The sequence below is a fragment of the Callorhinus ursinus genome, unplaced genomic scaffold (assembly GCF_003265705.2).
Source record: "Callorhinus ursinus isolate GAN/ISIS: 27379988/994484 unplaced genomic scaffold, GSC_fseal_2.0 scaffold6, whole genome shotgun sequence".
Classification (NCBI taxonomy): domain Eukaryota; kingdom Metazoa; phylum Chordata; class Mammalia; order Carnivora; family Otariidae; genus Callorhinus; species Callorhinus ursinus.
In genome coordinates, this window is record NW_027397068.1 from 22982709 (window position 1) to 22997167 (window position 14459).

The 14459-nt window shown below is 34.9% G+C and overlaps 1 pseudogene; it reads left to right on the forward strand.

Annotated features, from left to right (window-relative positions):
- The first annotated feature begins 5217 nt into the window (after positions 1–5217).
- On the forward strand, positions 5218–14257 carry LOC112819438 (cerebral cavernous malformations protein 2 homolog pseudogene; annotated as a pseudogene).
- The last annotated feature ends 202 nt before the right edge of the window (positions 14258–14459 follow it).

Sequence of the window (14459 nt, forward strand, 5' to 3'; positions counted from 1 at the left end):
GTGTATGTCCTTATAACTAAAGTGAGTTTCTTGTAGGCAGCACATAGATGTGTCTTGATTTTTATCCATTTAGCCACTCCGTGTTTTGACTGAAGAATTTATTTCATTTACATTTAATGTAATTATTGATAGGTATATAGTTATTGCCTTTTGTTAATTGTTTTCTGGCTATTTTGTGGTTCCTATCTGTTCCTTTCTTCTTCTCTTACGCTCTACCTTTGAGGTTTGATGATTTTCTTGAGTGGTATGTTTGGATTCCTTCTCTTTATTTTTTTGTGCATCTACCACAGGTTTTTGTTTTGTGGTTACCATAAGGCCATACAACAACTTATAATTATAACAGTCTATTTTAAGTTGACAACATAAGTTTGAATGCATTCTTGCACTATATTTTTTCTGTCCCCCACGTTTTATGTTTTTGATGTCATAGTTTACATATTTTAAAAACACGATATCAAAAGCTACCAACCTTTTAAGAAAAAAATAGTGCCAATTCAACCACAGTATCATCTATAAAATAGAAAGGAAAGTAAAGCATTTTATTTGGCCAGCATTACTCCAATAGCAAAACGGTACAAGAAGAGTACTAAAATGAAACAAAAAAAGAACAACAAAACAAAAAATTCAAATAAAAGAGAAAGTGTAGTGAATGTAGATATAAAAATTCCCTACAAAATATTAGAAAAATTGAATCCAGCAATACATAAAATAATAATATATCATGATCAAGTGAGAATTATTTCAGGAAATATTTGAAAATCTATCAATAACATAACCATATATTCATAGTCTAAAAACAAAAAGGACATTATCATATCAATTAATACAGAAAAAGTTTGACAAAATTCAACACTCAACACTCACCAATCTAAGAATAGAAGAGAACTTCTTCAACCTAATAACAAATACCTACAAAAACTCTTAGTGATAACATAAATAATAGTAAGTGACTGTGTGCTGTTCTCTTGGGGTCAGAAACAATGCAGGATGTCCTTGCTCACCATTCCTATTCAATGTTGTACCAGAAGTGTAGTTCAGAGCCATAAGGCAAGGGGGAAAAAAAAGCAAAAATGATACAATTTGGTAAGTAAGACACAAACTGGCCCTGTTTGGAAAAACATAATTTTCTACTAGAAAATTAGAAAATCTAGAAAAGAAAAAAATTTAAAAAAGAAGAGAAAGAAATAAAGAAAAGTAATCCTCCTAAAATTAATGAGTTTAGCAAACTTATAAAATAGACTAGAACACACACACAAATCATATTTCTAAATGCTAACAAGTAGAAACCAAAATAATAATTTTAAAAGAACAATCTAGTACAGCCTCTCATAAAACAATCTATAGGCACCACATGCTTAAATGGAAAATGTAATGAAATAAATGAAAGAAGACCTTAATAATATATATGCATTACTTATTCTTGGCTTGAAAAACTACACCTAGTACTAATGTCAGTTCTCTCCAACTTAATCTATAAAATCAGTAAGGATTATGTATATATTTACAAGCTGACTATAAAATTTATATAAAAAGCCAAAACAGGGAGAATAGAATAAAATAGCTCTTTTTTTTAAAAAAAATTTATTTATTTATTTTTGAAAGAGAGAGAGAACATGAGTGGAGGGAGGGGCAGAGGGAGAAACAGACTCCCCAGTGAGTGGGGAGCCTGATGTGGGACTCGATCATGACCCCAGCTGAAGGCAGATGCTAAACCGACTGAGCCACTCAGGCATCTCTAAAAATAGCTATCTGGTTAATGATTTCCTCTATAGGAATAAAGGCAGGTTATATTGGTAAAGGAGATAAACACATAAATGAATGTAATAAATTAGAGAAAACAGAAATATACCCACAAAAATACAGCCAAATAATTTTTGACAATGGAAAAGTATTCTAGTAGAGAAAGAATAATCTTTTCAATAAATGGTGTAAATAACTGGACGTAAATATTCAAAAATAAACTTTGATTTAATCTTCACAATGTATATGAAAATTAATCCATGTAAACTTATAAAGTAAAACAATAACTTTTTAGAATAAAATATAGGAAAAAAATACTCATGATTTTGCACAAATTAATATGAAAGCCACAAACTATGAAGGAAAATCATCTTAATAACTCTGAAAAACAAACTGAGAGTTCTAGAGGGGAAGGGGGGTGGGTGGATGGGTTAGCCTGGTGATGGGTATTAAAGAGGGCACATTCTGCGTGGAGCACTGGGTGTTATGCACAAACAATGAATCATGGAACACTACATCAAAAACTAATGATGTAATGTATGGTGATTAACATAACAATAAAAAATTATTAAAAAAATAAAATAAAATAAGTTAAATTGCATTGACATTATAAAACTGTTATTCTCCTAAAGACAATGTTAAAAAATGAAAAGTCAAGAAACAATTTTTTTTCCAAAAAATATATCTGACAAAAATTGTATACAGAATATAAAAGATCCTCAAAGTTAATAGAAAGAAAAAATTTTAATGGTGAGTAACATCAGTGAACCTGACAGAGTGAGGCCCTCCATAAATTCTCTCCTCTGGTAAAAATTATCAGAATGAGCTTTATCAAAACTCTGAAAATTAACCAAAGATTTGCAGCAATCTGAAGAATATTTATGAAAAAAGTCTGTATTCTGTGACCATAAAGCAATAAAAATAGAAACAAATAATCTTCCAGTCTCTAAAACTACATAGAAAAAGTAAAGTTCAAATAGCTTTTATCCTAACAAAAATTAAAAATAATAGACAATGTTAAAGTAATAAAAGTGGATAATTTATGCAACAAAACTCATGAGATCTATCTAGAATTATATTGTTATTAGGTACTGAAGAATAAAGAAAATAAGCTAAATATATAACAATTTTGCAGAAATAATAAAACAAGAACAAATGAAAAACAAGGTAGAAAAATAAAGATTAATGTAGAAATAAATGTATTAGTAGGAAGAGTAAATATGAATTGAAATATTTAAACACTATCCCTTCTCCACAAATAAAATTGAGTAGGAAATTATAAAAATTCATTATAATAAAATTATAAGGATGATTTAGTAAAAATTATAAATCAAAATTTTAATTCACAATTATATTCTAGTTTGAAAAAGCATTATGAAATTAACTACATGATTATAAATTTAAAATGGGAACAAAAATAAATATCTTAATATAAATATAACTAAATCTAGAATGAATTGTTCCTAAAGCCTCTTGCTCCATTTGTTTCCTTAGACACATTGTTTCTATATATTTAAGGATGAGTTACAAATCATACAAAGAGTCTTAAAGCCAGGGAATTAGTCATATGAAATTATTAAAACATTGATATAAAAATGACATTTATCGTACAAAAATGTTCTACAAAAGCTGTCTTCTTTCAAACTATTAACAACAATCAGAGCTACCATTTTGGAGCATTCACTGCATTAAATCTTCATATTTGGCCTCTGATAAAGATATTTTTCTTATCCACATTTTACAGATGAGGCATTTGAATTACAGGAAAGTGAAGTTACTCATAGCCATAAAGTGAATAACTGGGTTACAAACCCAGAAAAATATGGTTTCGGAATTCTTACTTTTACCACCTATGATTGCTAATTTTATTTGTTAACTTGGCTAGGTTACAGTACCTAGATATTTGGTTAAACATTATTCTAGATATTTCTGTGAAGGTAATTTTTAGACAAGATTAACATTTAAATCAATAGACTTTGAGTAAAGCAGATTATCCTCTATAATATGGGTGAACCTTGTCCAATCCAAGCTTTAACAGAAAAAAAAAATGACCTCCCTGGAAGAGTAGGAAATTTTGCCAGAAGACTGTCTTTGGACTTGAACTGAAACTTCTTCCCTGGATCTCTAATCCACTGGCCTACCTGAAGATTCTGAACTTGCCTAGCCTCCACAATTGTGTGAGAAAATTCCTTAAAATCTCAACCAATCAATCATCTTCCCACTCCCCCCAGCTTTCCTTTGCGTTACTGTAGGCCAGGACTGATGTCTGGTATGCTGCTATGAAGTTTGGCTCCCCATTACCAGTGGGAATAAGGGGATCTCAGTAGCTCAGACTAAGTGGTAACACTTAATTGTAAAAGGGTGATAGACATGATGGATAGCCAGGCCAGAGTATATACCAGGGGAACCTGACCTACAGGGATTTGAAACAATTTGACATAAACCATGGTTCTTCAGGAGATAAGAAAAATGTGGACCCCATACAAGTATTTCTTGACATGGATAACCAGAAAAGACCAAGACCTCTAGCTGTGTCAGTTAACAATAACAAAGCACTATCCCACGCCCAGCTTCTAGATTTAAACCACTTCGGAGACCTAGAGCTCATTGATTTAATGGAAGGCTGAGTCTCCTTGAAGAAGGGCCCTATAAAACCACAGGAAGTATGTATCACAGTGGTCAGGAATTTTTCTCCACAGGAACCTACCACCATCCTTCATAGTAACTAAATACTAGAAAGGTCAGATCTTCACAGGGCCATTGTATGCAGAGTCTGGGCTGACACTGAACTGATACCAGGGAATTCAGAAGTCATCGGTCCTCCTTGTCCCTTTGCTGCCTGTTTACAGAGATAATTCAAATACCAGTCCAAGTTCATTTCACAGCTTTTTCAATAGGTCTATGAATCTAGGGTATTTCTATGGTTTCTGAATGCATGATCAAGATGGATACACTTAGGCACTCTCAGAACCCTCATTTTGGTTCCTTAACTTGTGGATCTCAGAGTCATTATGGTAGCAAAGCCTCAAGAGAAGCCCATGATACCTCTGATTCGCACTCAAAATACTCACTGTCCCAACAGCAACACTAATTAGAATGGCATAGTGTAGTGCAAACTTCCTAGACTTAAAGGATGCCCGGATGATAGTCCCTGTCATATCCTCACTTAATTCAATACTTTGGTCCCCTCAAAAGCAAGTAGATGATAGCAGAAGAGAGTAGTCTATTTTCAACCTTAACTATGTGATAGTCCCAGCTCTAATGAATTTAGTATCTTTATTAAAACATATCCCACAAACTTGAGCACTTGCCAGATAGCTACTGATGTGTTCCTAACAACCTCAATCCAGAAAGGGAATCAGAAGCCATTTAGACTCCCTTAGGACAGAGAGCAGTACACATACACTAGGCCTCAGAGCTATATTAATTTTTCTTTTCTCTGTCACAGTAACATTTGAAGGCCAGATCGTGTGGACAATGTACAGAACATTCATTCCTGTCCTCCATATTGGTAACATCTGAATCAATTTTTGAGCTTTGAGCGGGCAAGAGCAAGAGAGACACCTGTATCTATTTCAAACTATGGTACTAAGTAGTACTGTCACTTGAGTCATACGGTTCTGTAGATGCCATGATGCTAGATACATCTAGGAAAAAAGGTATCATGGAGAATTTCTGGCCAACCTAGTAGGAACTTGCAGCATAGATTTCTGGGATTCTTAAGCAATGCCATGTTGTGTGCAACAGAGAATTATTATTCGATTGAAAAACAGTTTGTGGATCTATCATAGACTCTAAGTCCCTGGCATTAGCCTCGAGACATTAGGTAATGAGAGGGCTTGGGGATGCTTATCATAAATGCATATTTTCTAAAACACCAGATAATAAGTTTGAGTGACTCAAGACCAATTTATTATATAACAGAAATGGTGTCCTTGGGTAAAGCTCAGGCAATTAAAAAGAGCAAAACTGTATTACATAAACAGGTGTCCTAGACCCACTTGTTACCTGTCACTATTTCTTTTAAAGATTTTTTTAATTTATTTATTCATGAGAGAGAGAGAGAGAGAGAGAGAGAGGCAGAGGGAGAAGCAGGCTCCCAAGGAGCAGGGAGCCCGATGCGGGACTTGATCCCAGGACCCCAGGATCATGACCTGAGCCAAAGGCAGACGCTTAACCATCTGAGCCACCCAGGTGCCCACCTGTCACTATTGTATTGGTGTTTATCCCTTTTAGGTGTCCTAGACCCACTTGTTACCTGTGACTATTGTATTGGTGTTTATCTCTTTCACTTTACAGATAGTTGCCTAAGACCAGATATCAAAGAAAGAAAAAAAAATACTAGTTCCATTTAATGGCTAGACTAGCTCAGTATAGTGCTGTGAGCTAAATATAGACTGTTTCAACAGTTCTAGTCAACTGGCCTAGAACTAAGAAATGGAAGTTATAATAGCCCCTCTCAGTGACACCCTGGGGAATTTATCCCCCACATTTTCAACTCTGTTGAAAAATTCTTTTTCTAATTTGATTTCTTGGTTTTGACTTCCTGGGGAGAGTTTTTCTACCTGGAAATACAGTAAGGATTCAACTAAACCTATGTCTGTTGTCTGGTCACTTTGGGCTATTTGTGCCAGGCAAAAAAAAGTTGTTCTTACATTAGTAGGGACAGTTGACTTTATCATGATGAAATACAGCTACTGTCATAAAATCAAGACAAGGAAGAATTATTCTAGGATTGGGGATTATTGTGTATACACATAAGGAAAATTTGAAGCAAGATCAATGGTCCATTTGAACTTGTATAAATAGTTTAAACAAATTTAAAATGATTGGCAAATTGGACAGATTCAATTTTCCAGTCAACAAACTAAAGCAGCAGCACTCTCCACACTGTATAGTTTTCTTACGTATAAATGTGATTAATATATATAATACCAAGGGGCGCCTGGGTGGCTCAGTCGTTAAGCATCTGCCTTCGGCTCAGGTCATGTTCCCAGGGTCCTGGGATCGGCCCCGCATCGGCTCTCTGCTCGGCGGGAAGCCTGCTTCTCCCTCTCCCACTCCCCATGCTTGTGTTCCCTCTCTCCCTGTGTCTCTCTCTGTCAAAATAAATAAATAAAATCTTAAAAAAAAAAAAAAATATATATATATATATATATATATAAAATACCAAGTCAGTTAGGGTTCATTTAATTATTAACTTTTGTAGATACAGTGAAAACAATTTTCCTTAAAATAACATTTAAAAAATTTAAGTCTCCTAGACAATTATGTTTCTAAAAGATACAAGTGTAAATTTCTGCTCTGACACGTAAATAGTGTGGAAGTAGCACTCTCAGCCTCACAGTAAGATAAAACGGAACAAGCTGCAAAACAACTCCTTAAAGGTTCACCAGAGAATGGAGGCCACAAGGTAAGCCGCTGCCCCCAAAACTGAAGAGAGAGGCGGCCAGAGAGAATCACCGAGAATAACTTACTGGGAGCAACAGCCACTCTTGGTGCCAGGACACAGAAGGTAAACTTACAGTGTGCTTGAAGAACTGCTGGCAGCTCAGTGTGGAGTATCTGGAAAGTTAAAATCTCGGGGAAGCCCAGTGTTAGGAGAGCCCCCACACTTTCACGAGTTTCACCTCCAGGATTCCCACTAGCTTCTCACTGTGAAGAATGAAGGAAAATCCCTTAGTGCTTCCTAACTATTGTCTTGATTACTGTAACTTTATGATAATATTTGAAATTGGGTAGTCTGAGACTCAAATTTATTCTTCTTTTTGAAAAATGGTTTGACTATGGAAAAATAGTTATGGAAATTCAAGATCCTTTGACCTTCCATATACATATTAGAATCAGCTTGTAAATATATCCAAAGTATATGGTAAGGTTTTGATTGGAATTCCATTGGGTCTACAGATCAAAATGGGGAGATTACCACATTAGCAATATTGAATCAAAGCTTTTTCCTCTATTTAACTAGATGTTCTATTTCTTTCATAATATTTGGAATTTTATTTTTTTCCAATTTTATTGAGCTATAACTGCCTGATAACATTGCATAAAGTTTAAAGTGTACAGCAAAATGATTTCATATATGTCTATATTGCAAAATGATTACCAAAATAAGTTAACATTCATTACTTCAGCATTTTATAATGTTTTTCTACTAAGGTATACTCTTAGCGATTTTTAAATATACAGCACAGTATTGTTATCTATAGTCTTCATATTGTACATTATATTCCCAAAACTTACTAATCTTACTGAAAGTTGAATCTTTTGACCACTTTCACCTAGTTCCCCTACCATCCATCCCCCACTTCTGGCAACCACCATCCTGATCTCTGTTTCTATGAGTTTTTTTAGATTCCACATATAAGTGAGATCATGTAATATTTGGTTTTCTCTGTCTGGCTTATTTCATTTAGCATGATGTTTTCGAGGTTCATCCATGTTGTCAAAAATGGCAAAATTTCCATTTTTAAATGGCTGAATAGTATACATGTATAAATATATATAAATATATGACATAGAATATTTTGTAACACTTTCTCTCTCCATTTGTCTGCTCACGGATTTAATGTTTGTTCTATTCTTTTTTTATGGAAAGAGTGCTAGCAACACTTCTAGCAGACCTCTAAAATCATGGTGGAAGAGGTGCCTGGATGGGTCAGTCGTTAAGCGTCTGCCTTCGGCTCAGGTCATGGTCCCAGGGTCCTGGGATCTAGCCCCACATCGGGCTCCCTGCTCAGTGGGAAGCCTGCTTCTCCCTCTCCCACCCCCCCCGCTTGTGTTCCCTCTCTCGCTGTGTCTCTCTCTGTCAAATAAATAAATAAAATCTTTAAAATAAAATAAAATCATGGTGGTAGATGAAAGTCTCATCAGCCATGTATAACTGGATTCAATGAACTTTGCCTATTAAGACAATTGTTCCCTTTTTTTTACTTTTGTAAGTAATTTCTTTCACGGGCTTCACTTAGATTGTTGTACAATCTTACGGTTTGTAAAACGGGAAACCTAATCTTAAAATATTCCTATATGGTAGGAATAGTCTCATTTTTAGATGAAGAAATGGATGCTGAAGGAGGAAAAATTTTTGACAGTTTAGCAAGAAAATGTGCATTGAACTTTGTAAATAAACTGCTGCTTGCAAAATCCATGTTTTTGTTCCAAACTTAATCTATGCCTTATGTAATAGTGCACTGTAAACATTATAATAAAAATGAAAACTGAAGTTAACAGCATATTTATAAAATTGATTAATATACAATTAATTAACAATGAAACTTTATCTGTTATTGTGAGTCATTTTTGGATATACAGTTCTTCATGGATGAGAAATGGTTTAATCTATATATTAGAATACTATTCTTTATGTCATGAATATTGGTCTCCAATATAATATATTTATATGAATTTCTATCATTGTGAATTACTTTATCATTGACAAAGAATGGTCTAAGAAATCAGTACTTAGAAGATAAAGATATAACTATTTTAACCTACTGCCTTCTTACTAGGGAAAGTGAAGATTAAACTGTAATATTAAATTCCTTAGTGTTGAATAGATTAATTACTAAAAAAAGGAAATATTTTCTTAGAATTTTATCCTAAATATTTTTCCATATTAGAAATATGTTACTGTAATAGATATCAAGCCAAGCCCCCAAGAAAAGCATTTAACAGATTTACATGTCACTGACTAGTGTTTTATATGGTTACTTTAAAATCATAGCAGGATATTTGGCATTAAGTGATTTTATCTTGGCTTGAGAATTAACCAACAGCTGAGAACTTTACCTGTAATCTCATTCAATGTGATTTTAATGGACTAGCTCATGGTGGGAAAACGCCATCACAATTAAAATGAATCTTTTAGGTTTATGAATGCTTGTGGAAACTAATTCAAGAAGGATATCAGCTGAGGTTACCAAGAATATTTCAAACTTGAAATTGTCCAAAATACTCTGAATATGTGACATCTTTTATGAATTCTTCGAATTTATCATATTGCTATTTTAATGCATAATAATCATCAACTAAATATGTGTTTTTTTTTAAGATTTTATTTATTTGAGAGAGAGAGAGAAAGCCAGAGAGAAAGCCTGAGCAGGGGGAGGGTCAGAAGGGGAAGCCGACTTCCCACTGCGCAGGAAGCCTGATGTGGGCCTAAATGTGAGGCTCAATGTGGAGCTCAATGTGGGGTTTAATGCAGGGCTCAATGCGGGGCTCAATGCCGGGCTTGATGTGGGGCTCTGGGCTCGATTCCAGGACCTGGGATCATGACCAGAGACCCAAAGGCAGATACTTAACTGACTGAGCCATGCAGGTGCCCCTAAATATAATGTGTTTTAGCAAGTGCTGTGGGCCAAGGGCTAATGCTCTTCTCTTGAAGAGTTATTTGTACTTCAAGGCTCTACTCTCCAATGTATGGAATGCCACACATAACAGTTTTGCCAAAGTGCTCCTAATCCTTTCCCTTTGCAAGATATTGCTACAATAGTATCAAACTTCTGGATGAGAAACAACAAACACAACGTCCTACTTCTGAAGGGTTTCTAGAATTAAAATAATTGAGGCAGATTCTAAACCATTTTTTCTCACGAAAATTTTGGCATAATTTATTTCAAAAGAATATTTAAAATTATTTTAATGGCAATAGTTAATCCATCCTTTTATTTTCTCACTAAAATTTTAGCATAGCTTACTTCAGAAGAGTATTTAAAATTGTTTTAATGACAATAGCTATTGAGAGCATTAATATATAGATTTTATGAATTTATGATTGAAAATTCATAAAGAATACCTTGTCTGGGGTAACACAGACAGGAAAGACAATAAAGGCAAGTTGGTGATAGAGGTCTAAGTCTGAGTTGTCCTATGTATTTAATCAGAAAGAAATCTGAGACTAGGGATAGAGATAGCATGTCTTGGACTAGAATGAGGCAAATGAGGAACCCACAGCACAGAATTAAAGGAGGAACCCTCACATTCTTGCAAGTGAGTGCCTCCTAAAATTTGGGGCCCTAGACTCATGGCTTGCCTTATCCTCGCCCTAGCCCTGAAAAAGTGAATTAAATACTACAAAGATTTCCCAAGTTTGGATAGTTCAAAGGACTTACCATACTTCCCACAGAATAGTCACATAACACTTTTTATTAAAGTAAAAATAAGATATGGCAATAGGAGGAGAATACAGGCAAGTGTGGGGGGTCTGAAACATACTCAAGTACAATCTCCCCAGGATCTTTAATGGCATATGAGCTAGGTTTCCATATCAATTGAACCATCAAGATCTGTGCAAGGAATCTTGGCCTCATAAGAACTCAAGACAGAAGTTAGAAAGGGGGATTACACACTCTGGCCATATAGGTTAACATGGATGTCTAATAGGCTACACCAGGTGAAAAACATCAGTTAACCCAAACCTGGAATGTGTCTGGAAGAATTTTAGACTTTAAACTGCACATTATTAATTCCATAGCTCATACTGGCCAAGAGTCAAAGCCAACACCCAGTATGCCCAGAGAAAATGGTAGAACTTTCCCAAACCAGCATGAATCAACTTGGCCCTACATAAATATCAATATGACTTCCTCCACCTTAGTAGGGCTTCTATGTAGAACCATTTTAACAGATGCCAACTGGATTGCAAGTTAGTGTTAAACCAATATTAGGCATGCAAGAGAGATCTTGATAGATTTAGACCTGGCCCAAACCTTGTATTAGGGAAAATTAAAGCAACAAAAGCTGACTGTAGGAATTTGAATTCTCTGGATGTTTACCAAATTTTGTCTTTTGATCACTTTTGGTCACCCTCCTCCATACACATATCTTTTACAAGTACTGAAGAATTCAGAATATGAAAAACTGCATTGTTTAGCCATTTGCATTATGTTTAGGCAACGCTGAACATTTAGTGGTCTGATTCTTAGTGTAGGTTTCTTTGGGTATGTTTCCCAAATCATATATTATCTTTGAACTCTCGTATTTATTTGCTTTTCATAGGTAAAAAGGAAAAGAAATATAGTAATTAACCATGACTAGTTTTAAATGGTTAGCAATCAAATAGGGTGAAGTATTTAGATGAAACGTCAATATTTGTGAGGTAATAACATATCTGGGGAGTTTAAATGCAAAAATGGAATGCCATGAAAATTTCTCTATCGTTTATCTCTGATTTCCAATAGTATATGTAAAAATACTCTGACAAATATCTTTATGTTATTTTCTATATCACTAAATTAGTGATGCTTTGCTGAATAATATACCATATTCTAATTTTGAAAGTAAAGCATTATCATTGAAAATATTCTGAATTTATATTTTATTCAAAGACATGACTGCATTATGAATTATTTATGCTTATCTGTTCAGATACATTTTTACTTTTTACTAACATACTCATAAAGTAGAAAAAAATTCTGTCATGAAAGAAGTGTTATCACATAAATTTGTAATGTCAAAGTGTACATTTAATATTACAATTATAGTGAGGTTACTAAAGTAAAAATATAGCCATGGAAAAATATTTTGAAATTACATATTTCTGTAAAATTATTTAAGTCGTTGAAGTAGTTCTTCAATATTTAAATGATAATTAGTTTTGTTTATTAAAGGAAATACTGCATACACATAAATAAGTGTACACAATGTGATGAAAAACATTCATTGATATTATAAAATCAGAGTATAATGAAAAAACTAAAGAAATACTCATAAATAGTACATTATGTTATAATTTCTTGGTAAATGATGTCAATAAAACCATAAAAATGTTTTGGAAAGAGCAGGATTTGAAATGACTCACAAATATGTGTAGTAATGTGCTACTCTTGGACATATTATTAAGTGCTATCTTATGTTGCATAAATATGTACCACTTAACATTATTTATTATAAATTTAATTTTATATGTTTACAATTGTATTTAAGCATTGTCAATATTGGATAATATTTTATTTTTTAGAGATGAATACAACTTTAGCTTATAATTATTAAAAATTTGAGTCTAAGTTATATAGCAGAGGAGGAAAATGTCCATTACATATTTAATTTTTTCATGAGAGAAAAGATCTATTAAAAAATGTAAATTAAATAGAAACTAAAATATGTTGACATGGTTTTGAATTATCTGAGTTTATTTTATTTAAATAGCACCTCATCCTTTCTGTTTTCTAGACTTGGTTATTGGGGGACCTCAGTGGAAGAAGAAACCATGCATATTATCCTGTTAAATAAAATTAAAAATGTATAAGATAATACCATTTCTGTAAATGAATTTAAGGCATTTGGTAGTTCAGTTTTAATGACAAACATTAATTTATCAATTGTTTTCTATAAGAAAGTGTTTTCTTAACTGTACTATATATTATTTCTTACCTAGAAACAAAAAGAAATTTAAATTTTCTACCATGATAAACATTGATATCTCAGAATATCTTTTTAAATTGTTACCCAAAATCCTTTTGTGTTCATAAGTGTGTTAGTTTTATTATGCCCAGAAATAAATTAAATCTGTATATCTAAAATAAGATTAAAAAAATAAAGACAAAACGGTACAGAATTATTAAAATGTGGTGTTTTTAACATTATAAACTACCAAACATACAAATTGCTATTAACTGTCTTTTGTATGTAAGAGCGGTAAAAATAGCTCTCCTTATAATTAAAGCCAAAAGTCCTCCCCCTTAAGACTAAGATAAAACACTCAATTAAGACATGATTAACACATTAAAATTTGATGAATAAAGTTTACGCTTAACTCTCACTCAATTTTCAACGTGGAGGGGCACGGGGCGAGCCAGGCAAGAAGGGCAAGAAGCCTGGAATTGTGTCACCGCTTACATGAGTATTCCCAAAGGTGAAAAATATAAAGAAGCTTAGAAGAAGGTGACAAAGAGGTGCCCTCTGCTCCCTGTGGTGCTGCCCTTGCCTGAACGTGTGGGCCGGACAGAGTGCTGAGCAACTACACGGACGAGGTAAAGTCCTTAGGTCTGTGTTAACAGACATACCAAGGGCCTTGAGTGCTTCCAGTAGGAATGAGGTTCGGCACTTCACAGATGGCGCAGAGCCCACTGGCTCCCCAGAACTTGCACAGGAGCACCATGCTGTGATCAGCCTGTCTTCCTGCAATGTGAAGCTGGCCTGGAGGAACCAGAAGGACACCATCGCAGGGTCCCCACGCAAAACATTGCGGCCGTCTCCCACTTCCGGGAGGAAGCCTTGCATCTGACGGTCCCGTAGACAGCCCAGGACCATTTCCCCAGCCAGAGTCCATGGTCGCCAAATTCTAGGGGCCTCACTCACCTCAGGCTCCCAGTCAGGAAGCAGGGTGAGGCCTGTAAAGGCCAGCCGCCTGGCGATCCTGGCTGCGGAGACCAGGGTCGCTGCAGAGAAGCTGTGCTCCCCGCTCAGCCAAGCCTTCCGGAGTATTTACACAGAGTCCACCATCGAGTTTCTCGGTAGAGCAGTGTTTTATTGGGTCTCCACACCCGCCCACCACCTGTCCCTTCACAAAAAGTGACATTGTCTCACAAAAGTGGACGTGACGGGTCCCTGTGAGGTCGAAGCCAGCTCTTTCGCTTTCACCGAGTGTACGCACACAGGTTGCCTCTCGCTTTGGCCCTTCGGCAAGCGAGGTCTCCTCACGCTGGGACCAGCCCCGTGAACACTTCAAGCGCCATTGCAGCTGAGGCGCTGCGGGGCTGCGGAGCTGCGGGCTGACG